This window comes from Bombina bombina, chromosome 3, assembly GCF_027579735.1.
Source record: "Bombina bombina isolate aBomBom1 chromosome 3, aBomBom1.pri, whole genome shotgun sequence".
NCBI classification, from domain to species: domain Eukaryota; kingdom Metazoa; phylum Chordata; class Amphibia; order Anura; family Bombinatoridae; genus Bombina; species Bombina bombina.
In genome coordinates this window covers 578,556,273-578,569,914 of record NC_069501.1, presented here as the reverse complement: position 1 = coordinate 578,569,914, position 13,642 = coordinate 578,556,273, and the positions used below count along the sequence as shown (strand labels likewise).

Here is a 13,642-nt window from a genome sequence, read left to right as displayed (position 1 = left end):
CTTGAGTGACCAGTATAATAGATATGTATGATAGTGTGTGTCTCTCTCTGTTATAGTTCCAGAAGTTAAAGACACAAATTTGTCAGACTTTTATTATGGAATGTACTCTTACCACTAAAGGATTCCATTCATTGACTTTCATATGAGGTAGTGTAAAAAATTAAGACTCCATATGGGGGCAAAATAAACCTTATAGCATCAAACTGCAGTGCATGTGAACAGTCGGGCCTAAATGACGATCTAACATTTTCTTGTAAGTGGGACAGCTGAATGAAAAAAAACAAAATATTGAATTGCTGCATTAGATATTTTCTCAACTAATCAAAAGTGATTTTTCAGTTTCTTAGCTTACTGAACACCTTTAGCCAATGCGATGTACATATAAGTTGTGCGGTACTTTGCCTATCGTCCACACAACGTATATACGTTGGAGCTGCAGGAAGCTCCAGCAATCTCAACTGTTAAACTGACAATAAAACTCATTTTTCTTTCAATAATCAGATAAAACATAGTTTTAAACAACTTTCCAATTTACTTCTATTATCAAATTTTCTTCGTTTTCTAGTAATCCTTTTTTAAAAAGCAGGAAGGTAAGTACAAGAGTGTGCACATGTCTGCAGCACTATATGGCAGCAGTTTTGCAACAATGTTACAACAACATTAGCAAGAGCACTAGATGGCTAGCACTATTTCTAGTCATGTAGAGCTGCAGACCTGTGCTCGCTACCTATCTGGATATCGATTTAACAAAAGAATAACATGAGAATGATTTAAATTTGAAAATAGAAGTAAATTGAAAACTTTTTTTAAAATTGCATTCTCAGAATGAAAGAAAAATGTTTGGTTTCATGATACTTTAAGTTACCGCCGAGAGCTGGAGTTCTATGGAACCAGAGCAAGATCGGTGCTCCAGTTCCATATGAAGGCAAATGTCCGATCGTTATACTGACTCTGTGTGTGTCACTGGAAAACTAAGGGCCGGCACACCAAAAGAAATCTTGAAATGTTTACTTATTCATATAGGGCAACAGTACAGAGCAATGTTGTAGGGCTCCCGCCCCTTCCTCAAACTCAAAAAAAATTCCATCCACCTCTGCTCTGACATCATAGCTGAAGCACTCATCACAATACATAACAAATTAAAGTTATATCACCTGACCATATGTAAAGAAAATATTAAGCAAAATTTAAAAATAACAAAAATCATATATAAAATATGAATACTAATAATAAGATGCTGCAAAGATAAACATTTCATTAGCAACCCCAAAAACCTAAAGAAAAGAAAATAAAGAATATTTTTTGTTTACAGCCACATGGCTTCTTTTCTCAGTTACATTTTGTCCCTATCAAAGCCCATACTCCCCTTGGGGACATGACCTACCCTAACACCATAAAACATAATTTATGCTTACCTGATAAATTCCTTTCTTCTGTAGTGTGATCAGTCCACGGGTCATCATTACTTCTGGGATATTACTCCTCCCCAACAGGAAGTGCAAGAGGATTCACCCAGCAGAGCTGCATATAGCTCCTCCCCTCTACGTCACTCCCAGTCATTCGACCAAGGACCAACGAGAAAGGAAAAGCCAAGGGTGAAGTGGTGACTGGAGTATAAATCAAAAAATATTTACCTGCCTTAAAAACAGGGCGGGCCGTGGACTGATCACACTACAGAAGAAAGGAATTTATCAGGTAAGCATAAATTATGTTTTCTTCTGTTAAGTGTGATCAGTCCACGGGTCATCATTACTTCTGGGATACCAATACCAAAGCAAAAGTACACGGATGACGGGAGGGATAGGCAGGCTCTTTATACAGAAGGAACCACTGCCTGAAGAACCTTTCTCCCAAAAATAGCCTCCGATGAAGCAAAAGTGTCAAATTTGTAAAATTTGGAAAAAGTATGAAGCGAAGACCAAGTTGCAGCCTTGCAAATCTGTTCAACAGAGGCCTCATTCTTGAAGGCCCAAGTGGAAGCCACAGCTCTAGTAGAATGAGCTGTAATTCTTTCAGGAGGCTGCTGTCCAGCAGTCTCATAAACTAAACGAATTATGCTACGAAGCCAAAAAGAAAGAGAGGTAGCGGAAGCTTTTTGACCTCTCCTCTGCCCAGAGTAAATGACAAACAGAGAAGACGTTTGTCGAAATTCCTTAGTTGCCTGTAAGTAAAATTTTAGAGCACGGACTACATCCAGGTTGTGCAGTAGACGTTCCTTCTTTGAAGAAGGATTTGGGCATAAGGAAGGAACAACAATCTCTTGATTGATATTCCTGTTAGTAACTACCTTAGGTAAGAACCCAGGTTTAGTACGCAGGACTACCTTATCCGAATGAAAAATCAAATAAGGAGAATCACAATGTAAGGCTGATAATTCAGAGACTCTTCGAGCCGAGGAAATAGCCATTAAAAATAGAACTTTCCAAGATAACAACTTTATATCAATGGAATGAAGGGGTTCAAACGGAACGCCCTGTAAAACATTAAGAACAAGGTTTAAACTCCATGGTGGAGCAACAGTTTTAAACACAGGCTTAATTCTGGCCAAAGGTTGACAAAAAGCCTGGACGTCAGGAACTTCTGACAGACGTTTGTGTAACAGAATGGACAGAGCTGAGATCTGTCCCTTTAATGAACTAGCAGATAAACCCTTTTCTAAACCTTCTTGTAGAAAAGACAATATCCTAGGAATCCTAACCTTACTCCAAGAGTAACCTTTGGATTCACACCAATATAGGTATTTACGCCATATCTTATGGTAAATCTTTCTGGTAACAGGTTTCCTAGCCTGTATTAAGGTATCAATAACTGACTCAGAAAATCCACGTCTTGATAAAATCAAGCGTTCAATTTCCAAGCAGTCAGCTTCAGAGAAGTTAGATTTTGATGTTTGAAGGGACCCTGTATCAGAAGGTCCTGTTTCAGAGGTAGAGACCAAGGTGGACAGGATGACATGTCCACCAGGTCTGCATACCAAGTCCTGCGTGGCCACGCAGGTGCTATTAGAATTACTGATGCTCTCTCTTGTTTGATTCTGGCAATCAATCGAGGAAGCAACGGGAAGGGTGGAAACACGTAAGCCATCCTGAAGTCCCAAGGTGCTGTCAGAGCATCTATCAGGACTGCTCCTGGATCCCTGGATCTGGACCCGTAACGAGGAAGCTTGGCGTTCTGTCGAGACGCCATGAGATCTATCTCTGGTTTGCCCCAACGTCGAAGTATTTGGGCAAAGACCTCCGGATGAAGTTTCCACTCCCCCGGATGAAAAGTCTGACGACTTAAGAAAACCGCCTCCCAGTTCTCCACTCCCGGGATGTGGATTGCTGACAGGTGGCAAGAGTGAGACTCTGCCCAGCAAATTATCTTTGATACTTCCATCATAGCTAGGGAGCTTCTTGTCCCTCCCTGATGGTTGATGTAAGCTACAGTCGTGATGTTGTCCGACTGAAACCTGATGAACCCCCGAGTTGTCAACTGGGGCCAAGCCAGGAGGGCATTGAGAACTGCTCTCAATTCCAGAATGTTTATTGGCAGGAGACTCTCCTCCTGACTCCATTGTCCCTGAGCCTTCAGAGAATTCCAGACGGCACCCTAACCTAGAAGGCTGGCGTCTGTTGTTACAATTGTCCAGTCTGGTCTGCTGAATGGCATCCCCCTGGACAGATGTGGCCGAGAAAGCCACCATAGAAGAGAATTTCTGGTCTCTTGATCCGGATTCAGAGAAGGGGATAAGTCTGAGTAATCCCCATTCCACTGACTTAGCATGCACAGTTGCAGTGGTCTGAGGTGTAAGCGTGCAAAGGGTACTATGTCCATTGCCGCTACCATTAAGCCGATTACCTCCATGCATTGAGCCACTGACGGGTGTTGAATGGAATGAAGGGTGCGGCAAGCACTTTGAAGTCTTGTTAGCCTGTCCTCTGTCAGGTAAATCTTCATTTCTACAGAATCTATAAGAGTCCCCAGGAAGGGAACTCTTGTGAGTGGAACGAGTGAACTTTTCTTTTCGTTCACCTTCCATCCATGTGACCTTAGAAATGCCAGCACTAACTCTGTATGAGACTTGGCAGTTTGAAAGCTTGAAGCTTGTATCAGAATGTCGTCTAGGTATGGAGCTACCGAGATTCCCCGCGGTCTTAGTACCGCCAGAAGAGCACCCAGAACCTTTGTGAAGATTCTTGGAGCTGTAGCCAATCCGAATGGAAGAGCCACAAACTGGTAATGCCTGTCTAGGAAGGCAAACCTTAGGTACCGATAATGATCTTTGTGAATCGGTATGTGAAGGTAAGCATCTTTTAAATCTACAGTGGTCATGTATTGACCCTCTTGGATCATAGGTAAAATTGTCCGAATAGTCTCCATCTTGAACGATGGAACTCTTAGGAATTTGTTTAGGATCTTTAAGTCCAGGATTGGTCTGAAAGTTCCCTCTTTTTTGGGAACCACAAACAGATTTGAGTAAAACCCCTGTCCCTGTTCCGATCGTGGAACTGGATGGATTACTCCCATTAACAAGAGCTCTTGTACGCAGCGTAGAAACGCCTCTTTCTTTGTCTGGATTGTTGACAATCTTGACAGATGAAATCTCTCTCTTGGAGGAGAGTATTTGAAGTCCAGAAGGTATCCCTGAGATATTATCTCTAGCGCCCAGGGATCCTGAACATCTCTTGCCCAAGCCTGGGCGAAGAGAGAAAGTCTGCCCCCCACTAGATCCGATCCCGGATCGGGGGCCCTCAATTCATGCTGTTTTAGGGGCAGCAGCAGGTTTCCTAGTCTGCTTGCCCTTGTTCCAGGACTGGTTAGGTTTCCAGCCTTGTCTGTAGCGAGCAACAGCTCCTTCCTGTTTTGGTGCAGAGGAAGTTGATGCTGCTCCTGCTTTGAAATTACGAAAGGAACGAAAATTAGACTGTCTAGTCTTGGCTTTGGCTTTGTCCTGAGGCAGGGCATGGCCTTTACCTCCTGTAATGTCAGCGATAATCTCTTTCAACCCGGGCCCGAATAAGGTCTGCCCTTTGAAAGGTATATTAAGCAATTTAGACTTAGAAGTAACATCAGCTGACCAGGATTTTAGCCACAGCGCCCTGCGTGCCTGAATGGCGAATCCTGAATTTTTCGCCGTAAGTTTAGTAAGATGTACTACGGCCTCCGAAATGAATGAATTAGCTAGTTTAAGGACTCTAAGCCTGTCCGTAATGTCGTCCAGAGTAGCTGAACCAATGTTCTCTTCCAGAGACTCAATCCAGAATGCCGCTGCAGCCGTGATCGGCGCAATGCATGCAAGGGGTTGCAATATAAAACCTTGTTGAACAAACATTTTCTTAAGGTAACCCTCTAACTTTTTATCCATTGGATCTGAAAAAGCACAGCTATCCTCCACCGGGATAGTGGTACGCTTAGCTAAGGTAGAAACTGCTCCCTCCACCTTAGGGACCGTTTGCCATAAGTCCCTTGTGGTGGCGTCTATTGGAAACATTTTTCTAAATATCGGAGGGGGTGAGAACGGCACACCGGGTCTATCCCACTCCTTAGTAACAATTTCAGTAAGTCTCTTAGGTATAGGAAAAACCTCAGTACTCGTCGGTACCGCAAAATATTTATCCAACCTACACATTTTCTCTGGTATTGCAACTGTGTTACAATCATTCAGAGCCGCTAACACCTCCCCTAGTAATACACGGAGGTTTTCCAGTTTAAATTTAAAATTTGAAATATCTGAATCCAGTCTGTTTGGATCAGAACCGTCACCCACAGAATGAAGTTCTCCGTCCTCATGTTCTGCCACCTGTGACGCAGTGTCTGACATGGCCCTAATATTATCAGCACACTCTGTTCTCACCCCAGAGTGATCACGCTTACCTCTTAGTTCTGGTAATTTAGCCAAAACCTCAGTCATAACAGTAGCCATATCCTGTAATGTGATTTGTAATGGCCGCCCAGATGTACTCGGCGCTACAATATCACGCACCTCCCTCTGAGCGGGAGATGTAGGTACTGACACGTGAGGCGAGTTAGTCGGCATAACTCTCCCCTCGTTGTTTGGTGAAATTTGTTCAATTTGTACAGATTGACTTTTATTTAAAGTAGCATCAATACAGTTAGTACATAAATTTCTATTGGGCTCCACTTTGGCATTGCAACAAATGACACAGGTATCATCCTCTGAATCAGACATGTTTAACACACTAGCAAATAAACTTGCAACTTGGAAATACAATTCAATTAGAATAATATTAAAATGTACTGTGCCTTTAAGAAGCACAGAAGATCTATGACAGTTGACAATTAATAAATTAAAACAGTTATAGCCACAATCCTTGTAAACAACACAACTTTAGCAAAGGTTTAATCCCATTAGCAAAGATAACAAATTCTGAAAGCAGGAAACAAATTACAGAATAAACGTTTTTTATCTCAGTCAAACTATAATTCTCACAGCTCTGCTGAGAGAAATTACCTTGCAGGGAATACAATGAGTTGCTGACTGAAATATTTGATGCATAGAAAAAGCGCCAAAAAACGGCCCCTCCCCCTCACACACAGCAGTGAGGGAGAACAGAAACTGTCAGAAAAACAGATTAAGCAACTGCCAAGTGGAAAAATAGTGCCCAAACATTTATTCACACAGTACCTCAGCAAATGAAAACGATTTTACATTCCAGCAAAAACGTTAAACATAATCTCTAGTTATTAAACAGCTTTATGTATTTCTTACAGTGTAATTCTAGTGAAGTACCATTCCCCAGAATACTGAAGTGTAAAGTATACATACATGACATTATATCGGTATGGCAGGATTTTCTCATCAATTCCATTGTCAGAAAATAAAAACTGCTACATACCTCTATGCAGATTCATCTGCCCGCTGTCCCCTGATCTGAAGTTTACCTCACTCCTCAGATGGCCGAGAACAGCAATATGATCTTAACTACTCCGGCTAAAATCATAGCAAAACTCTGGTAGATTCTTCTTCAAACTCTGCCAGAGAGGTAATAACACACTCCGGTGCTATTTTAAAATAACAAACTTTTGATTGAAGATATAAAACTAAGTATAATCACCATAGTCCTCTCACACATCCTATCTAGTCGTTGGGTGCAAGAGAATGACTGGGAGTGACGTAGAGGGGAGGAGCTATATGCAGCTCTGCTGGGTGAATCCTCTTGCACTTCCTGTTGGGGAGGAGTAATATCCCAGAAGTAATGATGACCCGTGGACTGATCACACTTAACAGAAGAAAGTAAAGTTTATTCACTTGATGTCCCCTCTCAAAAAATGTACAGGGACTTGCAAGTGTCTCATTTTAGGATTACAAATAGTCGACTTATGGTGAGTTATGTGATCTTTTAACTGTTGGGAGGTCTACACTACATATATTAAGCCACACAGGCATTTTAAAATGTATACACAACATAAGTTGAATGACATGGAGATAGAAGAAAAAAAAAGTGCACATAACCATTCGTAATTATAACCATTCGTAATTACATATCCATATTTCAAACAGACCTATTCTTGCATACACAATATTAATTAAATTAATATTGTGTATGCAAGAATAGGTCTGTTTGAAATATGGATATGCAATTACGAATGGTTATATATGTAACTATTGCAATTTTTTATTTAAATCAATTTTAACATAACATTGTTTTAAACAAACCCATGGGCAGGGGCGAGTCCCTCGGAAGACTTATATAAAGTGAATGGGAGGCGAGCAAAACTATTCAATCCTCTTGAAAAAGTCCAGCCTTGAACCGGGAGAAACACGTAGGAGTTTTGTTGCTACTTCGTCTACACTTGGCCCCGAAATTGCATTGTAGTTTGTATACCACATGATCGTGAGACTGTTTGTCTCCGGAGAAGTCTAAGAACTTACAGGAGTGGAAAGTGATAAGACCTCACTGAAACTGCACAACAGGACCGGTCTTTAGGTGCTTTTTATCTGATATCTAGTAAGTGCATAATATATTTGTGCATTAAAGTTTAATAAAATCTTTTCTATCTCCATATTCTGCTAGTACTACAGAGCCAAGGGGAAGGAAGCTCGGCTGAAGGAGAGCAGCACCCAGGGATTCTGTGTGTGCATTATGCATTACCTCAGGATTAATCATTGTATTACTGAGAACGATACTCTTATAACCACAAATGTAAAAAGGTTACTGTTATTGGATATGACCAACAAATACTGAAATTCAGAACATTCACATTTATTTTTGTTTGTGGATATTATTGTATATTGAATTTTGTATGTACACTAGATAGAATTGCCTTGATTCTTTTTTTTCACAAGTATTGCATATTGATGTGTATGCTCTGAGGTAAAGCTTAATATTTATACTAAGAATCATTACAGTCTAGGGGATATAACGCACAACGTGTTTTATTGTTTTAATAAGTTGAATGACAAATAATGGACCTTAACAATATATTTTTTTGCAAGAAAAAGGGTGACTGATATTGTCACCTCTTATAATACTGTTACAATGAGAATAGTTAAGACATGGGAATGTACCATTATGTCTAGGTTTCAACACCATCTGTTAAACTCCAGAGGGCACTTGTCTAGCCCTAACCAACTGGTTACCTATAGTGTGTCTCTTTCAAAATGCTTAATATGGAGGGTGTGTGTCACCATCTGTAGTAATCATCTGCTGGTGCCTGCGGGACATGTGGGAGAGAATCTAGGAGGCAGGAGGGCTCTACACTACAGGAAAAAAAAAAATATAGGGAGGGATGGTGTACTACACTACAGAAAATAAAAATAAAATTATATATATATATATATATATATATATATATATATATATATATATATATATATATATAAATAAATAAAAGGTATTTTATAGGTAATGGCAGACAGCTGCCAGTACCTAAAATGGCAGACACTAGTTAGAGTGGGGAGGGTTAGAGAGCGGTTTGGGAGGGATCAGGAAAGCTGGAGGGTAAGGGGGATCCTACACTGCAGAAAATAGAAATTTTGTTTTTATATAAAAAAAAAATGCATTGAGGGGGTGGAGCCGATGCTGCCATGAGAGAGGCATAAATCCGGAGCTCCGTAACAACGGCTCTTAAACCACTACCTATTCTGGGTCTCAAGCCTTGAAAATAGACCCATAAAGATGCTAAATGCCCAACAGGGGACAAAAAAAGATAACCACCGCTTCTGGTATTGGCGACACACAGCATGGAACCCGTCAGGATCCTGGGCGGAAGTGAAGCAGCCGCCATTACCAAATAACCCTATACAACGCACATACGTCTGACAGGCAAGTTATCTCCCGTACTACTGGCCATTGCCCTTTAGAAGTACTTAAAGACAGAATTAAGGAGCAATCATGTGGCGGTAGGATAAAGTCTCCTACATAAATCAGATAGTACACGCACCCCAGCTGCATAAGATTCGCTATACTACAAAAAAAACAGCCATAGAGGAAAATAATACGCTGGAACATCTTTATACCCTCACAAAATTTCTGTGCCATTTTTGTTCAACTCAGCAGCAATAATAAACTCACTTTATATAGTGGCATAAGAACTGTATGCACAGCCAGCAACTACCTCATTTTGTGAAAGACCAAAAAGACCTGCAAGATCTATACATTTCCAAGAAGCTCTGAATGTACTGATTAACTATTACTACCATATACAATTTGGAGACCTCACAACTGTGTTAAGGACTGTATTTTGAATTCCTGGAGACAAATCCTAATGAGAGAGTATAGCACACTAAGCAACAGCAGGATTCTTATCTATCACTCAACCAGCCGTACACAATCCCTAATATGGCGACGAGACGCAACTTGAAACACGATAGACCAGTTAAAACCACTGCAGGGAAAACTCTTACTATACCATATTATACCACCCCGAATGGGTATCATTTACGTTTCTATGATATATTTACAGAGCCTGTTGGAAGTATCTCCCTATAAATTTCCCTCAATAAGACCTATTTTATAAAGAGAGACCTTCAGTTAAAGTTTTTTTTTACTGTTATTATACTCGTTTTATGTTATGAGTTGTTTTTCATTACTTGCATTGTAATCTTCACAAAAAAATTCTGTTGGCATTCTGTTGTACAAAAAGATCTCACTTCAGACTACTACAATGACATTCCTAACACATATACAGTTTACCTTTCACCCCTTTAATATCAATGGCCCAGTCTAAGCAACTGACTACAAGACAGTTAACCCTTATAACCCAAAATGTACAAGGTTTAAAATTCACAGCAAAAACGTTTCAAAAGGTCTAACAGATCTCGCTAAAAGACACGCCGACATACTTTTCCTACAGGAAACACATTTTAAACACAGTAAAGAACCAAAATACTTCGGGAACACCTTCACCACTCACTATCACTGCTCTGGACCAACAAAAAAGGAGGTGTAAGCATTCTGTTACATAAATCTCTTCCCTTTACCTTAACACGTAGTATCATGGATAAAGAAGGAAGATTCCTACAATTAACGGGTATGCTATATGGCAGACCTATTATATTTGTTAATATATACGCCCCAAATACCAACCAAGATGTTTTTTGTTTTTTTTTAAACTATGTTTACTAAAATCCTAGATCTTGCAATAGGCCCAGTATTTCTAGCCGGCGACTTCAACACTCCACTGCAACCCACGCAGGATAGTTCTAATCCAAAAATAAAAGTCCCCAAAAAAATTACTAATACCCTATGGAATGGGATAAAAGACCTTAAAAGGGACAGTCTACACCAGAATTTTTATTGTTTGAAAAGATAGATAATCCCTTTATTACCCATTCCCTAGTTTTGCATTACCAACACTGTTATATTAATATACTTTTTACCTCTGTGATTACCTTGTATCTAAGCCTCTGCAAACTGCCCCCTTATTTCAGTTCTTTTGACAGACATCCATTTTAGCCAATCAGAGCTTGCTCACTGGAACTCCACGTGCGTGAGCACAGTGTTATCTATATGATAAACATGAACTAACACCCTCTAGTGGTGAAAAACTGTCAAAATGCCCTGAGAGAAGAGGCGGCCTTCAAGGGCTTAGAAATTAGCATATGAACCTCCTAGGTTTAGCTTTCAACTAAGAATACCAAGATAAAGCAAAATTGGTGATAAAAGTAAATTGGAAAATTGTTTAAAATTACATTCTCTATCTTAATCATGAAAGTTTATTTTGGACTAGAATCTGCCTTTAATATGTATGACACTTGGAGATTCATACACCAAAATACCAGAGATTACACTTTTTTTCTTGCATCCCAATAAAACCTATTGCAGACTAGATTATATATTTACAAATCAAAAAGGCTTATAGCAAATACACTGATGTGATATATCCCCTACTTCCTGGTCAGACCATTCGGCGGTTAAACTAAAAATATCCTGGCCTAATATGCCCACTGAACCATATATATGGAAACTAGATAATTCACTTTTAGATCATTCAGACAAAACCACTAAAGTAGCCAACATAATCACTGAATATTTTGACATTAACGTAAATTCTTTTGATAACAAATATACAGTTTGGGAAGTTCACAAATGTGTACTAAGGGGAGAATTCATCAAAATTAAGGGTAGATACAGTCAGCAACACTGTAAACAATATGACTTAACGAGCCAATTCACAAAACTAGATCTGGCGTTAAAAAAAGAACCAAATAACCCTTCCATTACAAAAGATTTACAAACATATACGGAATTAGATCACTTTTTGGACATAGAATACCAAGCCTTTACGTAAAAAATCCAACAGTATGTTTTATTATGAAAACAATAGGGCTGGGAAATTGCTAGCACGAGCACTAAAAAAGAAAATGTTTAAGTCATACATCTATGAATTACACACACCGCATACCCCACCTCTTAAAACTACAAAAGATATTTTACATTCTTTCCATAAATACTACACAGACTTGTATAACCTAAAACAAAAACCCCCATCTCAATCCTACCTCTCTAACTTATTGGCATATATTGATGACTGTAAAATACCGAAATTAACATCAGACCAAAGACAGCAACATAGCAGACAGATTACTGTTCCAGAAACTTTGAAAGCCATTAAAACATTAAAATCTAGGAAAAGACCAGGTCCAGATGGCTTTACGGCTAAATACTATCGAACATTCTCCTCTACCATTGCACCTTTTCTTACTACTATATTTAATGAAACTGACATTGATAACCCATTACCATCTTCATGTTAGAGGCACATGTGGTAGTGATCCCTCAGCCAGGTAGACCTCCAACGACACCTGCACATTTTCAACCTATTTCCCTCCTGAATACTGATGTCAAATTGTATGCAAAAATCCTAGCCTCCCGTGTAAATTCCGTCCTTACCTCCATTATACATATTAATCAAGCAGGATTCACTCCTACCAGAGAAGCTAGAGATAACACCACTGAATACTTACTCTCATGAAGTATGCAGATAAGCAACGCATTCCATCGGTATTTCTTTCAATCGATGCGGAAAAAGCCTTTGACCATCTGGACTGGCTGTTCCTTAAACAAGCAATGATTAAATTTGGGTTTGACCAAAACTTTGTTGGAAATTTTTTTACTCTATACAATGCACCCCAAGCCAAAATTAGACAATGATTCTTTATCTATCCCATTTCGGATTTCAAATGGCATGAGACAGGGTTGCCCTCTGTCTCCTCTACTGTTTGTTAAAGCAATGGAGATACTGGCTTCAACCATAAGATGCAACCCCAATATATCTGGCTTTGCTATAGGACCTACTGACTATAAACTCACTCTTTACGCTGATGACATTCTTAAAGGGACACTAAACCCAAATTTTTTTCTTTCGTGATTCAGATAGAGCAGCAATTTTAAGCAACTTTTTAATTTACCACTATTATCAAATTTTCTTCATTCTCTTGGAATCTTTATTTGAAATGCAAGAATGTAAGTTTAGATGCTGGCCCATTTTTGGTGAACAACCTGGGTTGTCCTTGCTGATTGGTGGTTAAATTAAAAAAGTGCTGAACAAAAAAAAAAAAGAGAAATTTATAATAGGAGTAAATTAGAAAGTTGCTTAAAATTGCATGCTCTGAATCATAAAAGAAAAAAATTGAGTTCAGTGTCCCATTAACTTTGACCAAACCAGAAAAATCTATGCCCTCTCTTATTCAAACATTACACCTATATGGAACTTACTCTAACTTCAGCATTAATATAACAAAATCAGAGCTCTTAAGTATATACCTACCCCACACAGTCTTAGATACTATCAAAACACAATTTCAGTTTCGCACCCAGCAAAAAGCTATTAAGTATTTGGGAGTTTATATATCACTATTTAACAAAGATATGATATCTTTAAATTACACCACAATGAAATGCACCATCCAAAGCATATTGAGATCTTAGGGAACTAAACCACTTTCGTGGCTAGGGAGACTTAAATGCAATTAAAATGATAATTTTACCCAAGATTATATACCTTTTCCAAACTCTCCCAATACCTATATCAGACAAATTGATATCTGACTTACAAAAACTCCTAAATGCTTATATATGGATGCACAAAAGACCATGCATAGCTACTAATACCTTATACCGTCCCAAAAATATGGGAGATATAGGAGCCCCTAATTTAACATATTATAGATATGCAACCTCTCTCACCAGAGTTG

The 13,642-nt window shown here is 39.2% G+C and overlaps 1 protein-coding gene across 9 annotated transcripts in view; it reads right to left on the bottom strand.

Moving 5' to 3' along the window:
• Positions 1-13,642, bottom strand: part of C3H1orf109 (chromosome 3 C1orf109 homolog) — a 58,248-nt gene that overhangs the window by 27,544 nt on the left and 17,062 nt on the right. The window lies entirely within an intron of this gene.